The sequence below is a fragment of the Rousettus aegyptiacus genome, unplaced genomic scaffold (assembly GCF_014176215.1).
Source record: "Rousettus aegyptiacus isolate mRouAeg1 unplaced genomic scaffold, mRouAeg1.p scaffold_m13_p_8, whole genome shotgun sequence".
NCBI classification, from domain to species: domain Eukaryota; kingdom Metazoa; phylum Chordata; class Mammalia; order Chiroptera; family Pteropodidae; genus Rousettus; species Rousettus aegyptiacus.
Window position 1 is genome coordinate 40,282,268 of NW_023416311.1, and position 27,321 is coordinate 40,309,588.

At 38.7% G+C, this 27,321-nt stretch overlaps 1 long non-coding RNA gene across 2 annotated transcripts in view; it reads right to left on the bottom strand.

The window, feature by feature from the left end:
- Window positions 1-6,806: 6,806 nt before the first annotated feature.
- The window catches only part of LOC107498157, a 31,985-nt gene continuing 11,470 nt past the window's right edge, over window positions 6,807-27,321 (bottom strand). For both annotated transcript variants that reach the window (XR_001593964.2, XR_001593963.2), the window contains 2 exons: window positions 20,779-20,993; window positions 6,807-16,395 (listed from right to left, as the gene is read on the bottom strand). This is a non-coding gene — a long non-coding RNA (uncharacterized LOC107498157). The remainder of the gene's footprint in view (window positions 16,396-20,778; window positions 20,994-27,321) is intronic.

Below are 27,321 nucleotides of genomic sequence, written 5' to 3' on the forward strand. Positions count from 1 at the left end.
GCCAAAGGCAGTGGCTTTTATACAGATTGAGTAACCTGATTGCCTCAGAGGGAGAAAGATGGGTGTCTGATCTCTCCCACCAGAACAGCTGTCCATTGGAGACTCATGAAACTGAAGTCATGCCAGGTAGCTCTCAGGTCTCTCTCTGGGCAGGGCCAGCAACACTTGCACCACAGCAGACATGGCCTGAAAAAAGGTCAAAACCCTGTTCTGCCTTATTCCTTTGCATTACAATTTTGCCCTTTGAGAGAAACTCCACCTGGGATAATAATCCTGCATATCTAGTATTAGTTCTGGTTCAGAAACTTCTTTTCTTGATACAGAAAGATCTTGAAGTTTCTAACCAATCACTCAGATTTAGCATTTAAAGATATATTCCTCTCACAGGAGGAACCCCTGACCAGACCCCAAATTATACAGCTCTGAAAACTCCTTTCTATTCCTTATACCCTAATCCCAGGCCAAACTCAGGAGTTCTTCCAAATGCATTTGGAGGTGAGGAAGTGGGAGGTTTCATTTGGGGAAATGATGAGGTGCTTCCTTCCTCCTGGGGCTGAGTGAGCTCCCTCTTCAGGACTCCCACGGCCTCAGAGGCCACGGGTCAGGGACCTGAGAAATAGGGTGGAATCAGGTTTCCCTTTAGACCACAGACAGGGGGTCTGATTCCAAACTCCATCCATTGCAACAGATGTATGTAATCTCATGTAATCAAAGTCAAAGAGAGTATTACTAACGGTTACCCTCTTAGGCTCAGAGGTTACCTAATGTAGACAAGCGACTTCATTTACTTAGGCTTTAGTTTCCGTATCTGTAAAACGGGTTTAGAAACAAACCCCACTTCATAAGGTTGGTGTACTAATTCAATGGGATAATTCATGCCAAGGACTCGGCATGTAGAAAGTGGTTAGTAATATGTAGCTCTGGTTTTTATTGTAGCTCAAGGGTCTAAACACTCCTTCCTTGTCCTCCTAATGTCTCCTTTGAGGACAAGGTATGACAGGAGCTAAATTTGATATGACCTACATGCCTCATCTGGGAGAAGGGGTGGGGGCTGGGGTAGGCATGAAGCAGTTCACTGACTGTGAGCCAACAGCTCTGGTTTTGCACCTGTGATTTCACTGCATTCAGTCCCAAAGCACCACCTCTGCCATTTGTAGATAGAGGTGAGAAATGAGTCATTTTTGCCACCCTGCTCAAAGCCCTGATAATTTCAATCGCACCTGTGTTTATTAGTGTTCCATGGGAAAAATAAAATAACTTTTAGTTGAGGATTGGGCACTCAAATGCACCCAAGCTTAATTAGAAAAGAAGAGGTTATATAATTCCCACAAAGAGAAATAGTCAGGGTCTTAGTGCGGCACCTGTGGCTGAACCAGCAGGATCGAGGGCACAGGCACGGTTCTCTCATTCTGGCTCTGCCATTCGCCAGCTACACAGCTGTGGACAAGTTGTTGAAGCTCTTTGAGCCAGCACCTCCTCCTTTACAACGGGAGTAGGTAAAAGCCTAGGAATAACCCCTTCCTGGGGTCATGCTGGAGTCAGTGTTGTGTAGTTAAGCATTTGTTACTGCTGAGTCCACTGGGCTTCTCTCCAAGACACACTGATGGCTCGTAGGCAATTCTGTTAACCATTTCGTATCTCCCCATCAACCGCAACCACAAGCAGGCAGCTCATCCTCCCCTCTGGACCCGTCTTTGACTTGCAGGAAGGACTGTATGGCCCCGAGAAACTCCAAATCCAGCATCAGAAGAGGATTTGTTTCTCTGTCGTCCACAAGTGTTGGCCTGAGAACGAGCTGGAGTCAGTAGAGCCGGGACCATTTTCACTCGATTCCCATTAAAGCTCTCCTGCCCCCGGAGAGAGTCCACATCCAGTGGGATTGTGGTGGGGACGTGAATTAGGGGGATTGTGGCTTTGACCGGATACACAGAAGCCTCCTCCTCCTCTCCTTTCCTCGACTGACTCCAGTTCCTCCCACGGAATTTCCTATCACCCCTCTGATGTTCTTCAAGTCTTGGTCACAGCATTTCCTACCTGACTTACTGTTCATTTTTTCTTACTACTAAACTTTTAGTAATTAATAGCATTAACTCTGGTCTCAGGCTACCTGAGTTTAAATGCTGCTCTACCACTAACTACTTATGTGACTTTAGCTAAGTAACTTAATCTCTGTGTCTCAGTTTCTGCAACTATAAAATGGGGATAATAATATTTCTTCCTTTATAGGGTCATTGGGAGGATTAAATGAGTTTATGCAAGTAAAGCATTCAGAACAGTGTTTGGAACATAGTAAACACTATGTCTACTAGCGACTTTTATTGTTGCGTCCATTATACATCTCGGTAGTAACTCATAATTAGTGGGGTTCTTCAGAGGCTCTATTTCTCAGGAAAGAGGGAATAGAGACTGCCTGGTCAGCTCTGCACTCAGGACATTGAGCTAATCCATCATATTGCAACATATGGTTGAATTCTCTCTGACTGTTTATTGTGATCCCAGAACGACTAGGTTCTTCCTGTTCTTGGAACAGTTCCTCTCACTCCGGAATTATCTGTTTACTCACATTTCTGTATATCCACCCTTCCCCACTTACACAGAGAGAAATATATAGCTATTGTTTACAAACAAGTATATACTAATTTTTAAAAAACTCAAAATACCCTAATATGTCAACCACACAACCACCACCACCATGCTCAACTCCACACCATGGCTTAAGATGGGAGAAAAAGACAGCTATGCTATGTTCCTAATTCTCCCCAAATTAAATTAGTTGGAAATAAGGTTAGCAAGCCCCATATAGCATATCATCCTCTCCCTCCTCAGCCCCCCGACCCTCATAGCCCACAAAGCAGTTTGGAAACAAAGACCATCTTCATGGAACGCGCTGGTGAAAGACGCGCTAGAGAAGGCTACCTCTGCTCTGCCCGGGTGTCTGTCTCCCATGGCAACAGCATGCGTCATGACTTTTCCCAAGTGTCTGTGTGGCACAGGATACCTCCAACATTTCCTGATAATTGCCCGTCATTTACCAGTAAAACAAAAAGGCCATAGTTGGCACTTTCTTTTTTCTCTCCACCCAAGCTGTTCATGCAGAATAAAAATATTTAAAGTCTGCAAGTTGAAAAAGGCTTTTTAAAAAGCAGCTACCCACATTAAAGGGAGACCGTTTAATTCCAGATCTACAGCTACAAGATCAAAAATAGGAATAATTAAAGTCTGAGATGTAACTGTTAAGAAAGTCATTTTTATCCTCTTTGTCAAGTCCTTAAACAGGTAAACCACATATTTAAAGAAAGTACTAAGATCTGAAAATCCCAATGGGAATTTTTTTTTTCTTGTTTAAGATGTAATGAATTCAGTCTTTAGAGACTACGGAGGATGGTTTGTTAAGCTCTCTGAACTGTCAGCTGAATAATTATCTAGCAAAGCCTGTGTGTAGGTGACTCCCTGTGATTCAGCTTCTTTCCTGTTTTGAAACAGAAGGTTACTAACCTCTGGAACAAAATTTGGCAAAGTCAATGAACATCAGCTTTATGCAAACAGTATTTCCTTTTTGTGGCCTTCCTTTTCATCCTATGATATTTGATTTTTAAAAGTCTTATAAATATAATGAGTGCCACTCAAGTACCCTTTCCAAATGCCCCAGAGAAAATGTAGAATTTTTTAAAAAGATCTCCAAACCAACCAACCAAAATTTCTCCCTTTTCCAAGGGAGCTAGAGCCAAGTGAACTTTATATCAAACTCCATGAACAGTCTGACAATTTATATTCCGAGGAGGTGAAGCAGACACACTAAGAGTCATGTGCAAAGGAAGAATTCTGAAAAGAAAAAAAATGTCATTACTGCCAAACCTGTTGGTTTTTAAAAAAATGATTATAATTTTAAACTGTGACTTTAAAATATCTGAGTGCTTGGATGTTACTGCTTTAAAGTCTACACTAGAGGGGTTGTGGCTGAGGTTTCCCTATCACCTTAAAGGAATCTGGACAGCTGAATAATGGGCTCATCTTTTCATTGTGTGGACCCAGGAGACAGATTTCAAAACTAACTTATTAAACCTCCTTCCCCACACTACGCAAGGTACCTTCAAGCAGAGACAATGAATGTCATTATCCTAACTTGATTGAAGGAAGAGCTAAGCAATAAAGTTGAAATCAGATGCAAAACCTGACACAGAACAGAAATCGTACCTGGCTTAATGGTGTCTCAAAAGAACTTTGCCTGAGTGACAGACAGGGATGTTGGCTACACCTGACGAAGCAGGAGATGTGGGATTTGCAGAACAGAATACAACTCAGTTCATTGTTGCAAGGGAGAAAAATTAACAGCCCACCTGTTCCAGAGCTGGCCAGCTTCCCTCAAGCTTAGTCAAACAGGATGTTTTGTTGCTCTTAGCTCTAAAATCAGAAAACTATCTACACTGTTGTTGCTGCTGCTGCTGCTTTCATCTGCCAGACATCAAAATGAGCCAGAAGGCAGTAGGCAGGCGACTTCCTGCTTGGCTCTGGGTTAGAAGTAGAGTTAACAGCTCTCCTGAACTCTCCCAAGCTGGAAATCACCTTAGCTACACAGTCTCCATTATCCATGTAGATAAAGATGTTTAGCAAAGAGGAGCGAATTGCCAAAGTAGTTGTAACTGTTCCCTCTGATGGGACCTTATTTCTAGACTCATCGGCCTGGACTGTGCACCTGGTCCTGGTACCTGGTAGGCGCACTATCAACATTCACTGGACACACCCACGAATGAAAAAACAAACATAAAAGGGTGATTCTGCAATCACATGTCTACTATTTTCCCCCTGGAATCAGGAGATAAGTTTTAGAACGTTTTATTTTATCCTGATTTTTTCAAGTCATACCAGTCCTAAAAAGGTGTGTGTTTATGACTCCCCCTTGTCTCAAGACAAGCTATCAACTTCTTGGGAAACTTCTCTATACTGATGCCAACACTTCCAAGTTAGGGGATGGCATTTACCTCTTTTTTACTCAGGCTGCTTGATTCTCAGTTCTCCAAGAACCTTAAATATAAAAGTCTCTTTCACTATTTCTCCTTCCAAACTTCAAAGCCCTTGAGAAAACTGACCCCCAAGGTCGTCCTGATGTCTTGGAATTCCCAGCTTGGGAATGAATTATGCCTTGGTTAGTCTGCAAAGTAAGTTTCAAATGGGTGGCACACACATAAACCAATGAGAGCTTGACAGCTGCCATTCTGGATGCCGGCCTGCTCTGTCATGAGGAACACTTGGCACATCAACTCGGGCTTCAACAGATGTTGAGAAAATATCTCAGTATAACCAAAGAACAGATATTCCTCTAAACACCCACTCCCTGGCTCTGATTACTGGTGTTACCAAATCATGTTGCAGCCAATCCCAGCCTTTCTCTGCTGCCTGAAGATCAGCCAAGAGCTGCCTTCACTTCTCCAACTTATTTTCTTTCTAGAAACTACAACAGTGTGAAAACTCGAACTGACCAATGAATAAATTGCCAGAGGTCATTTTCCAGGTTCTATAAATCAAATTTAAAAAAAAAAAAAAAACAGCTTAGAGTCATCTGGGTAAGGAGCTGAAATAATAACTAATTTGGACAGGTGAATGAAATTGTTACTTTTAATTTTGGAAAACCTATATGAGAAAAAGTAAGTCATTGGCAAGTCATATGAGAAGTGATTGGTCAAACATCAGAATGTAGACCCAACTCACCCAGACAGGTCCCATTGTAACTCCCTCTACGTCAATACTAAGCAAATTCTTCATGAGGTTTCCTTATTTATTCAGGAAATTGTTTCAGATTTTGTTTCCATTTTTTATTTAGTTTATTTCTTGGTAGCTTAGAGTTTTATAAATGTCATCTTTTTTTTTTTTTCCTCATGACATTTTTGCAATTGCTTATTAATGGGGTTTAGTATCTGGCCACCTTGCTGATTCTTATTAGTTCAAATCATTTTTCAGTTGATTTGCATGGATTTCCTAAATATATATTGTCTGCAAGTAAAAAGTTTGTGTCTTATTTTTTAACACTCATATGTTTTATTTCTTTTCACTGTTTTATTCCATTAGCTAGGATAGCGAATAATAGTGCTAGAGTCCTGTCTTTGTGATTTCAAACTAGTGATACACCATTAAATGATATTTGTGTAGGGTTCCTTTCCTTTACTAAAATGAGGTTGTTTACATTTTAATTTCTATTTTGTTAAGTGGTTTTTTTTAAAACCATAAATGGGTCTTTGTTGAATTCATTAATTTTTTTCTAAATCTATCAAGATCATGTTATAAATTTTCCCTCTTGATTTTTAGATCAAATAAATTGGATCAATTGATTTCCTAATGTTGAAATATCCTGGCATTCCAAGGATAAGCCCTACTTAGTTAAGCTGTATTATTCTTTTAGTATATCATTTGATTTAATTTGCTAATGTTTTAATTAGGATTTTTGTATCTTTGTTCATGATGTGATTGATCTGTAATTTTTTTCTTTTCCCACAGAATCTTTGCTTAGTCTTGGTTTGTGGTTATGCAAACTTCATAGAGGAACTGAGAAGCTTTTAAGTTTATTCTATGGTTCTCAAAGTGCTATAACTCCCAAATTATCTGTTCCTCAGTGATCTGAGCTTTTCAACTAACTGACTTTTAAATGTTTTTGTAATTATTTATCTCTCTTTAGTCAATTTTAGAAATTATATTTACCAGGACATTACCCATTTTTAAATCTAGACTTACGAATTTATTTAATGAAGTTGAACATGGTATTTTTTTATTTTTTAAATACTTTAACAGAATATATATTCTTTATAATTTCTAATGTTTCATTAATTTCTTCCTTGTTCATAATTGGAGTTGCAAAGTTTTGCTCAGTTTTTCTTTTTTGCTTTTATTCAATTAAACTCTGTATTTGCACATGTTTATTAATTCTTTCCTTCTACTTTTTGTGGGATTTACCTTATAATTTGTTATTTAGCTTCTTGATTCATAAGTTTAGTTAATTTTTTAAACTCTTTCTTATTATCTAATTAGGACACTTAAAGCCATAAAATATCCTCTGAATATCATTTTGCATGTATTCCACAAGGTTTCTGCTCACATTTTTATTTATTTCCAAGTTCTTTGTAATTTGAGTAAGATTTTACCTTTAACCCGGGAATTATTTAAAAGTCTGTGTTAAAATTTCCTGGTAGATGAATCTAGACTATATAAAGAATATTCAATAGTGGAATGGTAACTCATTGTAAAATTGGCAAAAAAAAAATTGAACAGGCAACTCACAAAAGAAGATATTTGAATGGCCAGTAAACATGTGAAATGGTACTCAACATTAATAGTCATTAGGGAAATGCAAATAAAAACTACAGTGCGATACGCTTTGACATCCACCAAATGGCTGCCATTTAGAAGATGTAAAATATCAAATGTTTGTGAGAAAGTGGAGTAAAAACTCTTATACATTGCCAATAAAAGTACAAAATGGCAAAATTACTTTTCTAGAGTGGTAGTTGGGCAGTTTCTAATAAAATTAAACATACCCCTACTCAACAAAACAAATTCTATTACTAGGCAATATACCCAAAAGAAATGAATGCATGTGTTCAGAAAAACTTTTGTATAAGAATGTTTATATTACCTTTATCCACAATAACACAAAACCGAAAACTGGGTTACCAGATAGTGATATATCCATACCGAACGATACTACTTAGAAAATAAACAAAGAAATAAGGAGTGAACTGCCGCTGTACACAACAAAAACATTACTCTGAGTGAAAGAAGCCAGACACAAAAGAGTGCATGTTATGATGCTATTTACATAGAGTTCAAGAACCAACAATAATTGTGTCTAGGTGGGGGAATGACTAGAAAGGGGCATGAGGAATCTTTTTGGAGTGAAGATAATGTTTCGGATCTTGATCTGAATGATGGTTACCTAGGTATGCATATCAGGATTCTCTGAGCTTTACACCAGATACTTGTGCATTTAACTATCGATATTACACTTAAAAGAAGAAGAAGAACAACAACAACAAAATGTCCCCCCCCCCTTCCTTCTGTTGTTAATTTATACTATTATTGCATTTGGCCAGTAAATTTATTGACTACATTCAGCTTCTTACTATTTATTGAGATTTTTCTTTATATCATAGTAGATAGTACATTTTGGTTACTGCCTCATGAGTATTTGAAAAAATGTTATTCCATTAGAAATAACTTTATTTTTTAAGATACATCTTGTAGTTTGTTGTTCAAATATATGCCTTTCCTTTTTTAAAATTAAAATTTCTATTCCTGAGAGACCAATGCTAAAATTGTGGATTTGTCACTCATTTCATCCAATAAACATTTGAGTTCCTACCTTTTGAGGAGAAACATGTATATTAAAGGTTGAGAGCAGAGGATATGGAGCCCAACCATCTGGATTTGAATTCCAGCTCAGCTCTCTACTAGTTGTGTGACGCTGAATATGCCATTCGGCCTCTCTGTGTCCCAGTTTCTATGGCATTAAAGTGTGAATAATATAGTACCTTCCTCATGCATTTGTCATGAGCATTAAAGGAGTACATGTAAAGTCCTAGTATGAATGCCTTCATATAGTAAGAACTTAATAAATGTCAGCTCTTATGTTACAGGGAACGTAATGATGAAAGAAAAAATATACGACACGGTCTGAGACTTTATGGAGCTTACAATGCAGTGGAGTCAGACTTTTGTCAATCACACAAAAAAATGTATAATTAAGATGGGATAAGTATAATAAAAGAGAGAAAGCAGAAAACAATGGGACATACTCTATTTTGAGAGATTAGAGAATGTTTTTTGTAAGGAAGTAATTAATGTTTGGGCTGAGGAAAATCTGGTTATGACTTTAGAGTACAAAATGATTTTTAAACAAGTCATAATAAATATAGTCATAAAATTTGATGGCATTAAAATTTATAACTTGTATGACTCAAAAATACCATAAACAAACTATAAAAACAAATCAGAGACAAGGGGGAAATATTGTCATGCACATGGCTGACAAAAGATTACAATCCAAATTTATAAAGAAATTCTATGAATTAATAAGCATGAGTCAAAATGTATAAATGTGTAGACAGATGAACAGGCCATTCACATAATAAACTGAAAAAGTCAAAAAACACACATAAAGATGCTCAACCACATTAGTAAGCAAAGTCACACAAAATACACTAACAACGAGATAAAATTTTCTTCTTGATTTACTGGCAAAGATGTTTAAGTCTGATATTATCACTATTTGGCAGTAGGAACTCTAACGTCAGTGTAAAGGTAAATTAATTTGAAGAGTGTTGAGAAAATGTCTAGTAAAAACAAATAGGCACATTCTTTGACTCAGAAATTTTACTCCTGGGTATATACTCTAGAACTAATTCCTTCTAACCTTTCCAGGCCATGGCCCAAACTGGATTTTACCTAATATGTGAATCTCTGTCCTTCATTAGGGGAAATTTAATTCATTTATATATATATTATGATTACTAACATGATTCTATATACTTCTATAATTTTATATTTTCCATGCAGACTACATGGAAAATATAAAATATATATTTGTTAGTTCTCCATTTTTTGACATCTTTTAAAACTGATTTTGAATTCTTTAAATTTTTTTTTCTCTCCAGTAGTATGGACATTAGACACCCTATTTCCATTTTTTTTCTGGTGGTTACCCTTACATTTTAATGCACATTTAAGCATTTGTTTTTCTAAGAATCTCTGGCACTTGTCACTATCTTTATATTTTCCCCGAAAAGTTATCTATTGATTTGATACAATTCCAAAATTAGTCTTCTTTCAACTATCTTCTCCTTCCCAACAATTGGGGGTTTTAGTTCTAGTTTAGCTCCATTAATTTTTTACATCGTGCTACCAAAAACTTTTTAGATTTAATTATTAATTTTACAGGTTTATTACTGGTTTACTACTTTCTTGTTAGTCATTGATCACTTTCTTCAAACAATTGAGTATATCTGCTCAAAGATATACCTTATGGGTGGACATCTTTTAATTCCTTGCATGTCGTTTATTTTATTTTGTCCTTCAACTGTACTGCTTGTTTGGCTCAGCATAAAATTGTATTTCTCTGCAGCCGTTCTCTTTTCTGCAGGTAAGTGAAAACCAATCAATTTCCGTAAACTGCTATGTTTTGGTTTATTGCTACCTATCCTTAGATTTCAGTTTAACAAGTATTTGTTGAGTGCTACTATGTGCAGAGTATATGTCTAGGTGCTGGGGGCAGAGGGGTGACTGTCCTCAGTGTACTGGGTTCGCTGTCCACCACGGCACCTGAGCCTCCTATGCTTCCCCACAAAGACTGGCTGACCCTTCTCAAGGTAGCCAATGCCTAGGCTGGTCAACAGCATGGTGTGGCCTGATATTAAGCAAGTAAACAAACAAACACCCTTATAAATAACAGCAACAAATGAGCTGTGCTGATTCAGTTCCTATTCTTATGCATTTGAATGGGGAAATGGCCAGAGAATAAAGCTGTAAAAATAATGCTGCCTGCTATTTGGCCCTCTGCCCACCAAGGGCAGGGCTCTGGGCATCTGGCCCCTCTGATAACGCTCTTACCCAGCTCTCACCGACAGATCACATGTTTCTCACTATCACTTCTGAGCGATGACATGCTGGAGAGGAAAAACTAGCTTCTTGGGAAAACGATTCCCCGAATAAAGAAAATAGGGGTGGCGGTGGAGGGAGCAACTGCTAAATTACCTGGGAAAACTTTTCAAAGTGTACATTCTGGGGCCTTACCCCCCAGCGAATGAGATTTGATTCCTTGGGTGTGGGGGAGGGGAGGCGGAAGGGGCAGCAAAGACTCATGTTTTGAAAAAGCATTTCAGGAAATTATCTATATTTTATGTACGACCACTCTGCTATCTCGGCGTTGACAACGACTGATATTATCTAACCCTGCTGTTTTATAGATGGAGAAACCATGGCTCAGAGAGGAAAGGTGATTGATTTGTCTAAGGCCACACAGCTAGTTAATAATGGAGCCAGGATGAGACTCAAGAACACTTGATTCCTACACCAGTGCTTCTTCCGGCATTGCCTATAATTCATCTTCAATCCTTGCTCTTCTGGCAATGACCCGCACCACTATCACCATCATCTTTACATAAAATTATCTCTCAAAACTACAGTAATCCTATAAGGCAAGTATTATCTCCATTTCTCACTCTCTGTCCATGTTCCTAATCTTTACATACTGTATGCCCTGACATTTGGGGTCTGTCATCAGCAAGCGCCTCTATATCTTCATATCTTGCCCTAATGAAAATTTGGCTGTCTGTGCAAACAGCACCTCATATGCAGCCTCTCCAGTAGAGGCCAGTCTGGCCCCACCTCCGTTCTCCTTCTATCAGCGGGCCCTCGGGTGGGGTAGATGTCTCATTGTATTTGCAATTCCATTCTCTTCCCTCCTCCTTCAACACCCTCGGACTCTTTGAAATCCATGCCAGATTTGACCACCTGCCACCCTCACTTGAGAATGATATCTACCAACCCGCTTTCCTTCATTCATTAATGACTTTATAGCACTGGGTTGTCCCCTCCATTCCTGTCACCATTCCTGGTGACTTAACAGCCTTATAAAAAAGAGCGACCCAAACAATACCTCGCTCTTTGAGTTATGTGACCTCCTCGTCTCCAACAATCTTTCATCTCCACTCCGCCTCAGCCACACTCTCAAGCTCGTGTTCTTCACTTTGTCATCGCCACTCTCTGATATCAATCCATTGACCCTACTACCTTTATTTCTCTACAAAGACACAAAATAGTTACACAGATATCGTGTGTGTGTGTGTGTGCGCGCGCGCGCGTGTGTGTATTCTTCCCCTCATATCTTCTCTTACCTTCTTGTTCTGTGTAATTCCATGGTTCAACATTATAATTACTGTTTCATGAGTTCTCTTGTTTCTCTTGCATTTCTCCTTCCATCAAATTCATCTGGCAGAAGTGCATTCAAGATTAAGTCTACATCCACATCTTTTGTGACTACACCTGAGATGCTCAGAGTTGTGGTAGAAGATAACTCCGGCCAGGGAGTTATCTTAAACACATTACTTAAACATAATAGGAACCTGGTATGCTTGGCAGTTTTATAATACTTCTCTAATGTGTCCACTTTCCCAGTCTGTAAAAAGATTGTTTCACATCCTCCCCTTCCTCTTTAAACTTTATTCATGACTATCTTAGTCTGAAAGCTGTGCCTGAGATACAGGCTTACCTGAGGTAGTTTATATAGGAAGTGATCCCAGGGATGCAGAGAGAGGACCTGAGCAGAGAAAAGGGGAAACGTGGAAAAGGCAAAGATGCATGGCTGAGTCGGCTGCTTCTATGAGAAACAGATCAATCCATCCCATGGGACCTTCTGAAAAACTCGTTGGGATGCTGCTCAAATTTCTCTGCTCAGGGAATGAAACGGGTGAGCATTTATCCATAGGCTTTGTCTTCCATTGGTCAAGGGTGGCCCCCTGCACAAAATCCCCCAAATCCTGGGCGGGTGCTCAGTGGATTCCGTGGGCATTTGCATAGCAGCTTCAGGGGAGCACTGCACAGACACTGTCACATTGCTGCTGAGCAGAGCTTTTATTTATTTATTCTTCTAACTCTTTTGAGCAGAGCTATTTTGAAGCCTGTACAGAACTGGTCCCTGGACTCTTGTACCTTCATATCTGTTATGGACCCTCTAAGTCTAATTGAATATTCAAGGGTGCAAGAGAATGGGTGAAAACAAGCTCTGGTCCCCCTGCCCCAATACCACAGTAGTGACAGCTGACAGCATGTGGCTAGGAGCGGGCAAGGGTGCAGGCAGGACCCAAATTAGAGACTCTCTCATTAAGAAGAGGCAGGGACAGCAGCCAAGTTCCGGAGCGTGCTAGTCCCACTTAAAGTGCCAAGCGGCTGGGGAAGAGCAATCCGATGGAAGAGCCCTAAATCTGGAGATGTTTAGCAGGTAGAGCACCGCATCTCAGGGGCCACCGCCAATCCCTTGGGCCAGTCAGAATAGACTGTGCGGGTTTCCACAGCAGCCGGCAGGGGGCGCTGTGGCCCGAGCGAAGTGGCCTGGGCAGCCTGGCTGACCCACGCTCTGTGTCCCTTCACGCAGCCGGGGCGTCCTCACCAGCCTTGCTTGTGTGAGTGCGTGTGGCGCTCCCTGACCCAACCGTCTCTCCTCATATCTCATTCTTGTACTCTGTTTGCCGGCTCCCACATCATTGTTCTTCCAGATGGTATAGCCGGGAAATAGTAGGAGTAAAGAATTCTGTTTGGTGTGTGTCTCCCCCAGCCTGGGGGGTGCCAGGAGCTTCCTCACTTAACACAGCTGCCTCGCTGTGCCGACGCTGGGTAGATTCCCTGCCCGGAGTCTTGGCACTGCCAGTTTAGCCACTTCCTGGCTGTGAGACCAGGGACAAGTCACTTAGCGTCTCTATGTCTCAGTTTCCTCCTCCACAAAACGGGGATGTGATGGTGATGGCGATGCTGATACGGCCTTCCTCCTACGGTTATGTGGACTGAAGGAAGTCATATGTGTGGAGTCCTTAGAGAGCTGCAGAGTTGGCGTGTGTTCTGAATCAGTTAATCTTCAGGACAATACAATTTGTCACATTTCACAGATGGGGAAACTGGGGCTCTACAATGATTGGCACTTACCGGATGACACAACCGTGCAGGAGCTGTAACTTAAAACCCAAACTCTGTAACTCTAAGGCGCATGCTCTTTTTGGTCTCTCGGCCAGAGGCACAGACAGACAGGTAGGCAAACAGGCAAGGAGCACCTCTGCCGCGGCCGGCCGGCCCGGGCCCCTGCCAGAAACGGGGATTCCAAACGGCGCTGCTTCACTCTTCCTTCTACTCACCTCCTGGAACAAGCCCAGGGCGGGGAGCCAAAATCCCTGCTGCAGAACAAGAGGCCGACTCCAAACTAGACGAATGCAAAAGTAGAGACACAGGTGATCTTTTCTGGTCCTTTCCATCTCCCCTCCTTGCAGGCAGGGCCTCGTGGTACCCTGGCCGCCTGCCAAGAAGCCCTGGGCACTGTGTGAGAGAGAGATGGGCCACTGGAGCTGAGACTGAAACAGGATGAAATCGAGTTTCAGAATCACATCAAATCCTTGGCCTTCTTGAGGTGCGGTTTCTGGACAGATACCAAGCGAAAAATGGAGGTTGTGGATTTTCTGCACTGTGCAAAGGCTCCAACCGACCACGTTCTCCAAGCTCTCACAGTCCTTGCCTTTCTCCTCAGTTTAGTACTTGCAGCCCCGTGCCAAGCATTCCATTGGCCACCCTGCCTTTCCCTCCTCCCCAGCCAAATGGGTACCAGATGCACCGTGCAGACCTTGGACAAAGTGGGGAAGAAAAACTTTACTGAGACAAATCAGCAAAGAAAACACAATTAGGCAAAGCAAACAGCTGAGGCGGCGGTAGGCAAGTCAAATGGCCAGGAGCCCACCTGCAACGCATTTTCAGGAGCCCCTCAAAAACATCCTCTTCTAATGGGGGTCATGTGGAAGCCCCCAACCAGAAAAGGGAAGCTCTGAGCATAGCGAATCCAGACAGATGCCACGCCAGGAACTGGGGAAACGGGAAGAGGTGAGTTTGCTTGTGTTCCACCCTAGAGTCTCCAGGAAGGATGTAGGGCCTGCAGCTGCTGGAAAAACACGAGTGCCCGGTGCCAAGAAGCAACGAGAAAATTGGCTCAGCTCCTTCCTTATCTGGCAATCTAGACCTCCAGCCAGAGCCAGGAGCTGCAATCGCTGGAAGAGGGAGGAGTAAAGTTTGGGTTTGCATTAGCTCTTTCTTTGGGGGCCCTGCTCAAACCTCCAAGCTGGGAATAGTAGCTGCTCCCATGGGGGAGTTGGGGGCTCCCTGATGGCCTGCTTGAAGCATTGGGCCAGCCTGGAGGGGCTTCTGCCAATAGCAAATACCCGGATCCCTAGGTAGTGTGGTCCTGCCACTCCCTGGGAACAGCAGCTGAATGCAGTGCCCGTTTGTCTTCTGCCAATATCACTGACACTAAAGTGAGATGTGAAGAGCTGCCTCTTACCTAACAGAGCAGTGCAGAGCCTGGAGGCAACGCTGGGAGCACACTTTTAGGATCAGACAGACATACCCTCAAATCCCAGTTCCACCACTTACCAGAAACTGTGCAACTTTGAGCAAGTTACTAAACCTCTCTGGGCTTGTTTGTAAACTGGAGATGTACGCCTAAAGTTACTAGGAAGATTAAATGAGACGTGCATATGTGGCGCTAAACACATACCTGGCACAGAGTTGGTATTCAATAAATTGCATCGGCTTTGCGCTGCGCTTATTAGAAGGACCTAAATACCTACAGCAAAAAGGAGATGGGAGAGAGGGGAGTGAATATGAATAATACATCTGTAGCTGAGAGGTATAAGGAGATGAAAGAACTATGGTTAAAGAAAACAAGAAAGTGTTGGTAGAACTACATCATCCACACCATTTTATAAAAAAAAAAAGAACAGAGCTATGCCAGCTTATTAGCGGGGGAAGTGTTTTATTTTAAAAACCACACCAGCCCGAAGCAGACATCAACTGTATGGTATCAAACATGGTGGAAATTATCACCCAGCTGTTTCTTTTCCATTTGCAAAGCTTCGTGTGATGCCTGAGCTGGCTCCCCACGCCTTTCCCGAGCCTTTCACCCATAAGGGCTGCCTTTCCTCTTTTCTATCCAGCTTCCCTTTGTTATAGAAATGATCCCAGATGAATGCGGTGGATTCTACCTGGAAAGGAAGGTGTCCCAGGGTTCTGCGGGAGGCTCGGTTTCGTGGTTCAGTCCCAGGAGCTGGTTCTGACAGCCCAGAGCTCTGGCTGACCTCAACCTCTGCCCATGGGTCTGACATCCCTGCACCCCTCAAGTGTGGCCAGCAACTGCTAGGAATCCTTCCTCAGAGATGACCAGAGTTGTGGTCCCTGAGCACTCATCAGAAGAGCTGGAGCAGGGAGCCATGTGGCTGAAACCAGGGTAAACCAGGCAAAGGTCTGTCACCCCACAAAGCTTGTGCTTTGTATCACTTACCCAGTCACGTTTGACTGAATAAAGTACAGTCACATTGCATTTTGGGCTGGCACTTCCTTCTAAATCTTCAAGGCAGAATTTTGCCAAACCTTGTAAAGTCTGCCTCCTGTTTCAGAACAAGAGCTGATGAAGAAAAGCTCCACAATGGCATGATCATGTCTCCAGTATCTGCCCCAAAGCCTGGCACCGAGTAGGTGCTCAGTAAATGTGAGACTGAACTCCTCTGGTCTGCTGTGGATCCACTTGTGAGTCAGACAGCTCCGAGAAAAGAGATAGCACAGGCAGACATTTTCATCTGTTCCACGGGGCTTCAAAGAGTAACAGAGCTGTGTACAGGAAGGTACGTAGAGATAGGGAGTTGGTAAAAGGCATGGAGTGGAGAGGCGATCTCAACTGCTAGAGTGCTCACTTGTTTTGATAAGGAGAAACACTTGAAAGTCCTACATGAAAGGAGAAATACCTGGAGGCCTTATGAAAACAAAAATTGTCATGACTCGGACAATGGGTATTAGATTCTTTCCAGGCATAAAAAAAGAGAAAGGGGTGACCTCAAATTTTGGAAATTCCACTAAAATTACTTATCGACCTAGCCTATCCCAGCTCTTCCAATCCAGCTGCTAAGAAAGAACAGCTGCTTACCACTTTAATACTGTCCAGGATGCTAGGGGCAGTATGTTGGACCCTCCCACCCCACTGGTGGGTATAGCCTACTCTGTCCCTGCTTCTGTGCTAGAAGAAAAAGTTGAGCCCCAAGGCATGAAGCTTCCTTTCCTGATGCCAGGCATACGGCCAGTTTCCCAATTGGGCCTCTACTTTGGTTTCAGTTCTCTGCTGAATGCAGGTCAGCAGAGTCACCTACTTGTTACTAGAATTACCTGAGGTAACACATGTGTTTCAAGAAAATTCTCCCCAAGTAAAACTGATTGGAAGGTGGAATTCTTTGCTATTGAAGGCTACAAAGTAATACCACCATAACTTGGGAGGGGGGAGGCAGAGAGCAGGTGATGAGGGAAGAAACACTTAAGTTACAAAGTCAAGACATGAGTATCACGTTTTATCAATAAATTCTACAAAAAAAGTCCTCATCAAATCCCCAACATGACCAATATGCCTGCAGGGTGAGTAGCTGCCCCCAAGGGAACATGGGACTAAAATGAGATTTATCTTACCCTTACTCCCAACTAGTGCAGCATTTTCTAAACCTACCTTACTTTAACAACTATAGCATAAATTAGTGCTAACTTTAATCTCTAAGAAGTGAGTGAACATGGATATCCAGCAGTTTTTAGTAATCATAATGCATAGGTACAAATAAGTGTTTTCTAATATAAAACATGTTTTTCCATGTATCTCCTCAGAAAACTTTGTATTTTAAAATCTGGTGTCTCGTTTTTCCATAATTATCCACAGATATCTTGTGACTTCAGTACTGAGAGTTCTGTGTAATGTCCAGAGTTTCCTTTAGCCTGTTTTTTTTTTTTCCTTCTGTCCCTTGTATGAGGCAAAAAAAACAAGAACTAAACAAAACCAAACCAATCCAGAAATGGGCATCTCACTTCAATCCATTTTTGCTCAGTCACCTTGATCCCTTCTCGATCAGTGAGTGTCACCTGCCTCTATTCCCTGGCTTCTGATCTGTTTATGCAGCTTAGTTTTAATAGCCTAAACTTACCCTTTGGCATGGCTCTCTTGCTTGCATTTTCAGTTTATAAAAGTGCCCATCCATTGGCATCCTTTTTAGCACTGAGTTTTGTCAATATTTTCCTGTTTTAATGCTCTGAGCATTGAAAAACAGGTATCTCATTATTGTATTTTCAAACTGTGCTTAGTGAACTGTTACTGTCTAATGAGCTATCTGGATTCCTATTTGCTGCAGTTCCTCTGTTCAGCCTTGGCTTTGATTGTGGTTTTTTTCTCTTTATCAGTTTGTCCTGTGGAAAGTTCAGTTCTTTGGTTTCCTTTCAGAACAGAAAGTATTCTTCAGGATTTAGAATCATTCAGTTTCTCCTAAATCATGTTTTCTAATTAAGATGCAGTTACCTGAGTGACTAAGATACTAATTTCAGAGCTGCTATTCTTTTCCCTCTTTATGCTCCAGAATATGTTCAACTTCCTCTCTTTTTTCTCATCAAAGAGGCTGAGTGATTGGCAGTATCCCAGCAGTTTTTTTCCAAGCCCATATAATCTTCTAATTATGGTATGGGCTTTTAAACCTGTTACACTATTGAAGGTGACTCCTATGGTCCATCTAAGAGCTGTTATGGTCGAAGAACTTCGTTCTAGCAACCAAAGCAGAATTTTCAAAACAACTCATCCCTCCGTCCCTTCTTTCCTTCCTTTCCACGTTTCTTGAATGCCATGAAGATAATATACATTCCATAGGAACAATTCTTAAAACCCTATCTCTCTCTTCCTTCTACTTCTCTCCTCCTATATTCCATATCTCTCCTCATATTTCTCTTTTAAAATTCCCCCCTACAGCTTGCCAGTCACCTCTTTTTCTCCCCATACCCCCTCCTCCCAAATCTGCATTTCTAAAGCTTAAAGAATACCTCTAAAAATGGCACAGGCTTCCTTGGACAGCAAGGGAGAAGAAAAAACTGAGCAGAAAAAACTGAAAAGGCAGAAACCTCTTCTAAAGGAAATGCGAATGCTGAGCAATAGAAAAATTTTGTGGAAACGATTTTTTTGTTCTATCAGAAACACAAGTGCACAGTGTTTTAATATGCATCCAAGTACTTTCTAGTACGTTTCCTGCTGATGTGCTGCTGGGCAGGAGTGATAGTGTACAGGTAAACCCTGCTGCTGGGCTGGAGGTAGTCAGGACAATAAAGTGATCAGCCGTGATTTATGGCCTTAGGGAAGAGAGGAGAGTTAGGACAGCCCCTAACTAGTTCTCACTGATGTTATAGTGAGCCAATGACATGGAACCCAAAATATTAGAGATCAGATAAAGGGGCCTCAAAAGTTCCTGAGATCATCATATTTTAAACTGTGTTCTTTGGAACACTAAGCCATATTTAGATATTTAGAGAAAGGGAGGGAGGAAGAGAAAAAAACTATAGGTTAAACAGTTTTTAAACATTTTTTTTTTTTTTTTACTGCAGGATCACTCAAAAACTTTAATGTGGTAATGTTAATTACATATCCCTAAGAGGAAAAGACCATAAAATACAGTTTAATGTTGTTTTATTTGACCGCAGAATCTTCTCTTTCCAGAATCCCCACTTTTAAAAACATAATTTCGTAATAGTGGATATATTTGTATTTTTGCCTTTATTTTTATAGATGTTTTATAGCTCTATATGTTTTATTTGGCAACAATGTATAGAGTGATTGGGAGGAGACTGTACAATAGGATGCAAGGTGTTTCTTTGTTTGAGATGCTGTAAAGCATCGGAGTTCAATTTTTCTAAATATAATTTAAGCCGACTTTAAAAAAATGCTCATTTAAAGAAAGGGATGGAAAAATTCATGTTTTTCTTCCCTTTCCATTGATTTTTTTTCTCAGTTGCTTTATTGGTATCTATGAATGAATAAAGAGAAATATATTTTTTAAAAAACATGCTAATTATAGAAAATTTGAAAAATATAGTCAATTATCAAGAAGATACTGAAAATCATACCAAGAAACTGAAATGCCATGATGTTAAATGATCAACCAGAGACAATCCTCTTAATATGTTGTTTATTTTTCCCGTATTTGTATGTATATATAAGCATGTTAATGTGTACACATTGCTTTTCAGCAAAATAAGGGTCATTCCATGTGTGAAACTTTGCATTTTACTTTTCTATTTATAATATTTTAAACGTTATTAAACTTTTTCAAGACTTTGTTTTTAATGGCTATTCCTTCAGATGTATGGCTGAACCAAATTTACTTAACTATTTCCATTTCACTGACCATTTAGGTTATTTCTAACTTTTCACTGTTATAAATAACACCATGCTGAACATCTGGTATATAAATTTTTGTTTTTATCTCTGCTTATTTTCTCAGGATAGATACGAAAAGTATAATTGCTATATTAAAGAGTAAGAACTACTTAAAAATTCTCATTACATATTACCAAATTGCTTTTGAGAAAGATTATTCCAACTGCATCATCATTATATAAAACAGCCTCTATCTCACAATACACTGACATTTTTATGACCTTCAGATTGAACTTTTATTTACCTATTAAGCAATACTGTGCATAATGCAGAATTCAAAAAAAGTGTTGAAATACAGTGAAATTTCCCTCCCACTCCTATCCTCCAGGCATTCCACTCCCCAGAGATAACTGATACTTCTTCTGATACTTTCAAAGATATTTTGTGCACATGGTAGCAAATATATGTAAATATATTCTCTTCTTCAAAATCTTGCTTATTTTAGTTAAAAATATTTCATGGATCTCATTATAAGTTAGGACATAAAGGACGTTCTCATCTATTTTAATAGCCGCATGGCACTCCACTGTATAAAATGTACAATTTTTTAAATCAATCCTCTATTAACAGACATTTGTGATTATTCCCAGAAAAAAATGCATACCATTTCACACATGTGCAAAAATATCTAGGCCATGTTCCTATAAGTAGAATTTTTGCTTTAAAGTGCACAATCGATAACTTTGCTAGATATTAAAATGTCATGTGGAGATTGTGCTGCTTTATACTCAGAACAACGGTATGAGCGGACCATTTCCCCCCACTCTCACCTGGTGGTATGTTGGTTAATGATTAACCGTCTTTCAGGGGAGAGAAAAACTTGATTTGTAGCATCTGCCAATTTCCAGGATATAAATACTTTGAATCATGGCTGATTTTAAGCTATCGACATGAAATCTCTGTATGTGGAGCTGGGAAGAGATGTCCACAATTAGCTTTTACACTGTCCTCAGAGTGTTAGCAAACATTTGTCTTCATCACTTGACTGAAAAAAAAAAATGATATTGTGCATGAGACTGAGTATACTTTCATATATTTAAAAACACTTCTTTTTCTTAGAGCTTTTAATGTCCTGTTCATTTTTCTATTGCATTAGTGGTCTTCTTATTTGTGGAAGAACTCTATACAATGGTTGTCAGTTTCTTATATGATTGGAGTAGCAAATATTTTCCTTGGTTTATTTAATTTTGAATTTACTTATGAAGGTTTTTTCCATGAAGAAATTTTTACTTTCATATAGTTATATTTATCATCCTTTTCTTTTAGCTACTTGATTTGCACGTTATAGCTAGGTCTTCTTTAAGATTAAAAACATAATAATTCTCATATGACTTTTTTCTCAGACTTTTATAATGTTATTTTTTATGCATAAAATTGTTGAAACATTTTTTTCCTGTGTTTCATTTTGGCTGGCACATTCTCTAAGTGTTTTTTAGCTCAAGTTTGTTGACAGTGCTGCTCAAGTGTCATACTTACAGGTTTTTTTTGTTTGTTTTTTGTTTTTTGGTCTGCTGGTGCTATTAATTGAAGTCTTCAATGACATATGTAGGTTTGTCCTTTTCTCTTTTTGGTCCTATCAGTTTTTGCTTCATGTTTTTTGAAGGTCTGTGATTAGGTGCATACATATACAACACTCACTTTTTGATATTTTGACCTCTTTATCATAATGTAGTGGCCTTCTTCATTCCTGGAAATATTACTTGTTCTGAAGTCTATGTTATATCCTATTAATATAGTCACTCTAGGTTTCTTTTTATTAATGTCTGTATGGGATATTTTTCCTTTTTTTAAAATTTTTAATCTATTTCTTTCCTTATATTGAAAGTATGTTTTTGTAAACTGTTATGAAGTTGGTTCTTATTTTTTATTTTATAATCTTTGTTTTTAATTACAGTGCTTAGAACACTTATATTTAATATAATTATCAATACAGCTGGGTTTCTAGTTACCATATTCCTGTTTGTTTTTTTGGTCACATTTGTTCTTTGCCCTCTTTTCCTGCCTTATTTGAATTGATTGACTTTTTTTAGTACTCCATTTTTTTTTATGTTATCAATGCATCAAGTGTTATTTTTAAATTTAATTAATTTTTTTATGGTAACATTGGTTAACTAAATCCAATAAGTTTCGGCTGTACACTTTAGCAGTAAGGTGTATATATTTACACTGTGTGTTCACCTCCCATAGTTAGATTTCTTTCTGTCACCGCATATTTGACCCCCTTTACCCTGTCTACCTCCTCCCACCTCCTACCCTCTGGTTTTAGTATTCCATTTTATCTCTATTAGCTTATTAACAATATGTTTTGTTTATTTTTATTTTTAGTGGTTGCTCTAAGATTTACTCTCTCTCTTTCTTTCTCTCTTTATATATATATATAATTATATATAATTATATATATATATATAAAATTAATCACAGTCACCTTCACATAACATTGTACAAATTCTCATATGGTTGAAGAACCTTACACCTTGTATGCTTCCATTTCTCTCTTCTTATCCTTTGTTCCCATATATTTTATTACTACACGTATCTACATATATTAAAAGCCTCCCAGACCACCGTTACTATTTTTGTTTTAAACAGTCAATTACATTTACAAGACAGTAATTGGAAAAATTATATCATTTCTATTTACTCACATATTTACCATTTCCAGTGCTCGTAATGTGTGTGTGTGTTTTCAAATTTCCATCAAAAACCATTTCACTTCAGTCTGAAAAGCTTCCTTCAACAATGCTTTCTAGTACAGATTGAATTTTCTTAGCTTTCATTCTTCTGAAAGCCTTTAATTTTAAATAACTTTCATCTTTTAATGGTATTTTCATTAGGTTTAGAATTCTAGGTTGACAGCTCTCTCCCTCTTCCCTTGCACTTGAAAGATGCCATTTGAATGTATTCCTGAGGTTTGCGGTCATATTTATTTTATGTCTCCATATGTAATGTTTATTTTTACTCTGGATGCTTTTTACCTCCTCTAATGGTCTTTTTTTTTTTAATGTAAATACAAGTTTCTGATCTACATAATTTCTCTTCTCTTTGAATGTTTTATTTTAACATTTCTTGTAAGGCTGACCCACTGGCAATAAGCTTTCTCATTTTTTTTTTCTGAGAAAGTCTTTATTTTTCTCTTTTAAAGATATTTTCACAGCACACAGAATTGTAGGTTCTCCCCGCCCCCTCAATACTTAAATATTTCCCTCCACTCTCTTCTTGTTTACATTGTTTCTAAGGAAATTTTGGACATAATTCTTATCTTTCCTCCTCTATAGGTATTCCACTCCCCACCCCCACACTTTCAATATTTTTTATCTTTTAAATTCTGCAGTTTGAATATGATATGCTTAGGCATAGTTTCTTTTTCCTTTTCTTTGAATTTATCCTATTTGCATTTTCTGAGCTTTGGATCTGCGGTTTGGTGTCTGATATTAATTTGGGGAAAGTTGTCATTCATTATTGCTTTAAATATTGCTTCTGTTTTTATTCTCCTTTTGTAGTTATCCCACAGTTCTTGGGTATCCTGTTCCATTTTTTCTCATTTTCTCATGTTTTTATTTACACACCCTCAAGCTCAGAGATTCCTCCTTTAACTAGATCTAATCTAATGAGCCCATGAAAGGCATTCTTTCTGTTAGTGTTTTTGAATTTGGGAATTCCTTTTTAATTCTTTCTTAGGATTTCTATTTTTTTCCCCCTACGTTACCATCTGTTGTTGAATGTTGTCTACTTTTTCCATTAGACCCTTTAGTATATTGATCAAGTTGTTTTAAATTTCCAGTCTGATAATTTCAACTTCCCTGTTATATTTTAGTCTAATTTTAATGCTTGCTTTATCTGTTAAAACTTTTTTTTTTTAATTTTATTTTATATGTCGTATTGGGTCAAAAAAAAAGACTCAGGTAAATAGGCTATTATGTAGTGGTAAGACAATGAAGAAAGGGGAAGCATTCTATAATTCTATGATTAGTCTCAGTCTTTTAGTGAGCCTGTGCCTCTAGGCTCTTGTGAACTTCATGAGAGCTTGTCAGTTTTTTCCCCTCTTAGGTGGGACAGAATGGCAAGAGGGGGCTGGAGTTGGGAATTTTCCTTCCCCTAGCCTGGCTGGGCTCTAATAAAACCCAATTGGTTATTTCTTGTAAAATATTTTATCTTTTTTAAAATTAATTATTATTTTTCAATTATAATTGATATTCAATATTATTTTATACTAAAATAGTTTATCTTAAAGGCAGGACTTCTTAAGAACAGAATGTTCTAGCATATTTCAAAATGGTTCTTTTCCCTTCCCCCTACCGGAAGCATGAAAGATTTTTTTTTTCCCTCCAATATTTACCATGAGAACCTGGTAGGGTTCCTAGAGGTAAAACTCAACCAAAGTGCAGAGGCTCCTCTATGACTAGTCCCCTCTGGAGTTTTTCGCTCTCACACTTGTCCACAATGAGCCTCCAACAATATGTCAATAACAATTTGGAATTTCTACCTGGTATTGGTTCCTACAGAGCTCTCTGCTCCAATTAGTTGTGGTTCTCTGTAACTGCGTCTCTCCAATTCCGGGGACAATGGTTTGCCCTGTAACCTCACTTCTCTGACAAATTTAAGAAATTGTTGCTTTTTCATTTTGTTCAGCTTTTTATTTATTGTTCTGATTGAATGATGAGTTCCAAGCTCCTTATATACCAAACCAGAAGCCTGGATTCTTTTTAGGATTTTCTCTTTATCACTGGTTTTCAGCAATTTGATTATGATGTGCTTTGGTGTGGTTTTGTTATGTTTCCTATACGTGAGGTTTATTGAGTTTCTTGGAACTGTAGGTCTAACGTTTTTGTCAGATTTGAAAAATTTGGCCACTTCTTCAAACATTTTTGTCTATTCCCCATATTCCTCTACTTCTAGGATTCAAATTATACATGTTTGACAGCTTAATATTGCCCTACAGCTCATGGATGCTCTGTTCATTATTTTCAAGTCTGTTTTCTCTGTTTCTTTTTGGATAAATTTTTTCTGTGTTTGGATTTACATTTCTATAACTCGAAGTTACTGATTTTTACTTTTGCAATGTCTAATTTGCTCTTAAATCTACACACTATATTTTCACTTCAGATAGTGTATTTTTCATTGAAGTTCTATTTAGTTTTTATTTCTTCCATTTCTTTCCTCATTATGTCCATGTTTTTCTTTAATTACTTAAACAGAACATATTCATAATAGCTGTTTTAACAATCCTGTTAATCTCATCATTCTATCATTCTTGGGTTTATTTTTACTGATGCTTTTTTCTCCAAAGTGCATTTTTCTGAATTTTTGTATATAGTAATTTTTTATTGGTTGCTCAGGTTTGCGAATTTAACATTGCTGATACCTTGATTTTGTAGTAGTCCTTTAAATAGTGTTAAACATTTTCTGGCAGGTAGTTAAGTTGCTTTCACCATTAATTTGACCCCTTTTGCAGTATTTTTAAAAACTCTTTTTAAGAGGGCCTAGAGGAGCCCTTGTTTCGAGCCATCTTGCCCCACTTCTAAGACTTGGCCCTTTGGAGGTCTCTAGTAAATGTCCAATTTAACAATCTATCTTTTCTCTGGCTGGACATCAGTCAAACAACTTCCAGTCCTGTTTGAGCTCTGGGAATTATTTATTTATTATTTATTTCAAAGTAATTATTTTACTTTGAAAGTTGTTCTTGTCCAACTTCATGGGATGTTTTCCCTTTTTCTCCTTATTATATTCATATTTCCCTTTACTTCTTTGAACAAACAGTGGGTGCATAGATTGTTAATCAACCAAAGACTCAAGGAACCCCTATCAGACTTCTATAGCAGTTAATCCCTCATGAATAGAAGCTGAAGTTCTATCTATGTTTAATGGAGATGGAGGGAGACACAGGAATGTACTATGTTCTTGTTCTCAAATTCACAGTTCCCAAAGACTCAAGGGACTAAAGTTTATTTCTGATAAATATTCTCCAAAACATTTGTCTTAAAGGTTTAGACCTTATTCCTAAAAATAAGCCATCTGTGATCATATTTAAATGGCTTAATATCCAACATCAGCTTTCTGGTCTTTACTCTCTGTAAAGCAGAGAATACATGGTGAAGGGAATTAATGCTTGAGCACAACAAACGGCTCAGCTTCTTAAAGTTATGTAAAATCTATTGTGCACTCTATGCCTTAGTGAATAGGGCTTAGACTTAAACCTCCATAATGTAGTTGGGCCAAGTCCCACTACCTGATGACAATGAAAGAAATTTAGGGATAACATCCCTTCCTCTTGTCTCCTGTCACTCTGAACAGAACTACTCACGAGGGATACATTATTACAAAGACCTCTAACCATATCTCCAAATGTCACCTGGGTTGTCCTACCCTTCTTATGTCAACACTACAATACCCTATTCTTCTCTGACCTGTGAACGGCTCTGGCTAGGCATATCAGGATTTTGGAAAGAGAATCCACTGCCCCAGGGATCCCAGCAGCAATTTTTACAGCTTTTTTTTTTTTCTTTTTTTTACAATTAATGGCATAGTGCTGAATCCTGATAGTATACCTAGCTAATCCAGACCTCCTTTCTGAAGATAGAGACGGGAAAGCAGTATTTTCTAAGATGAAATAGTGGAAAAGAAATAGATTATACATAATCATTTTAAAAGTTGGTATCAGCAGAGCTGGAAAAATCCTCTGGCTAAATCCGTGGTGAAAATCCACTAATTTTGAGGGGATTAAATTAACTGAATAATATTGGATGGGCAGATAATGGAAGTAACCATTCTGACAGTTAAACTACTCCAGGGAAGGAAATTTAATTTTTAAGTCTCTGGCAATAATTGCAAAGAGAATTTGGTATTTTTTAAGTTACACAATTGGAACCGTTTCTTACGAGACAATTTACATTTCTATAATCTCTGCATGACAGTAATGTTAGCATTTTATTCAGATAGGAATTTATAGTTCAACTATTAATGTCTGAAAGCCATTAGATAGTAATCTCCCTATTTACCTTATCGAAAAGGACCAAGGCATGATTTGATCTGACTGATATATTAATCCCTATAAAAGATTTTCTTTACCATTTTCAAAATAGTGGCAAAGCTCTGAGAATGATATCAATGTGTTTAGCAGAAGACAGTAGCCTGTGGGATCACTTTTAAGCTGTATAAAGCACAAAACTTTTTTATTTCTCTTGCTTACAGCTTTCTGTCTGGTTGGCATGAACTGGAGAGATAAGTTGACAGAAGATACAGACAGGAAGGAGAAACAAAAGACATCTCATTAAGTACAGCACTAAAGTGCTTCCCTTAGAAGCTGCTAGCTAGGC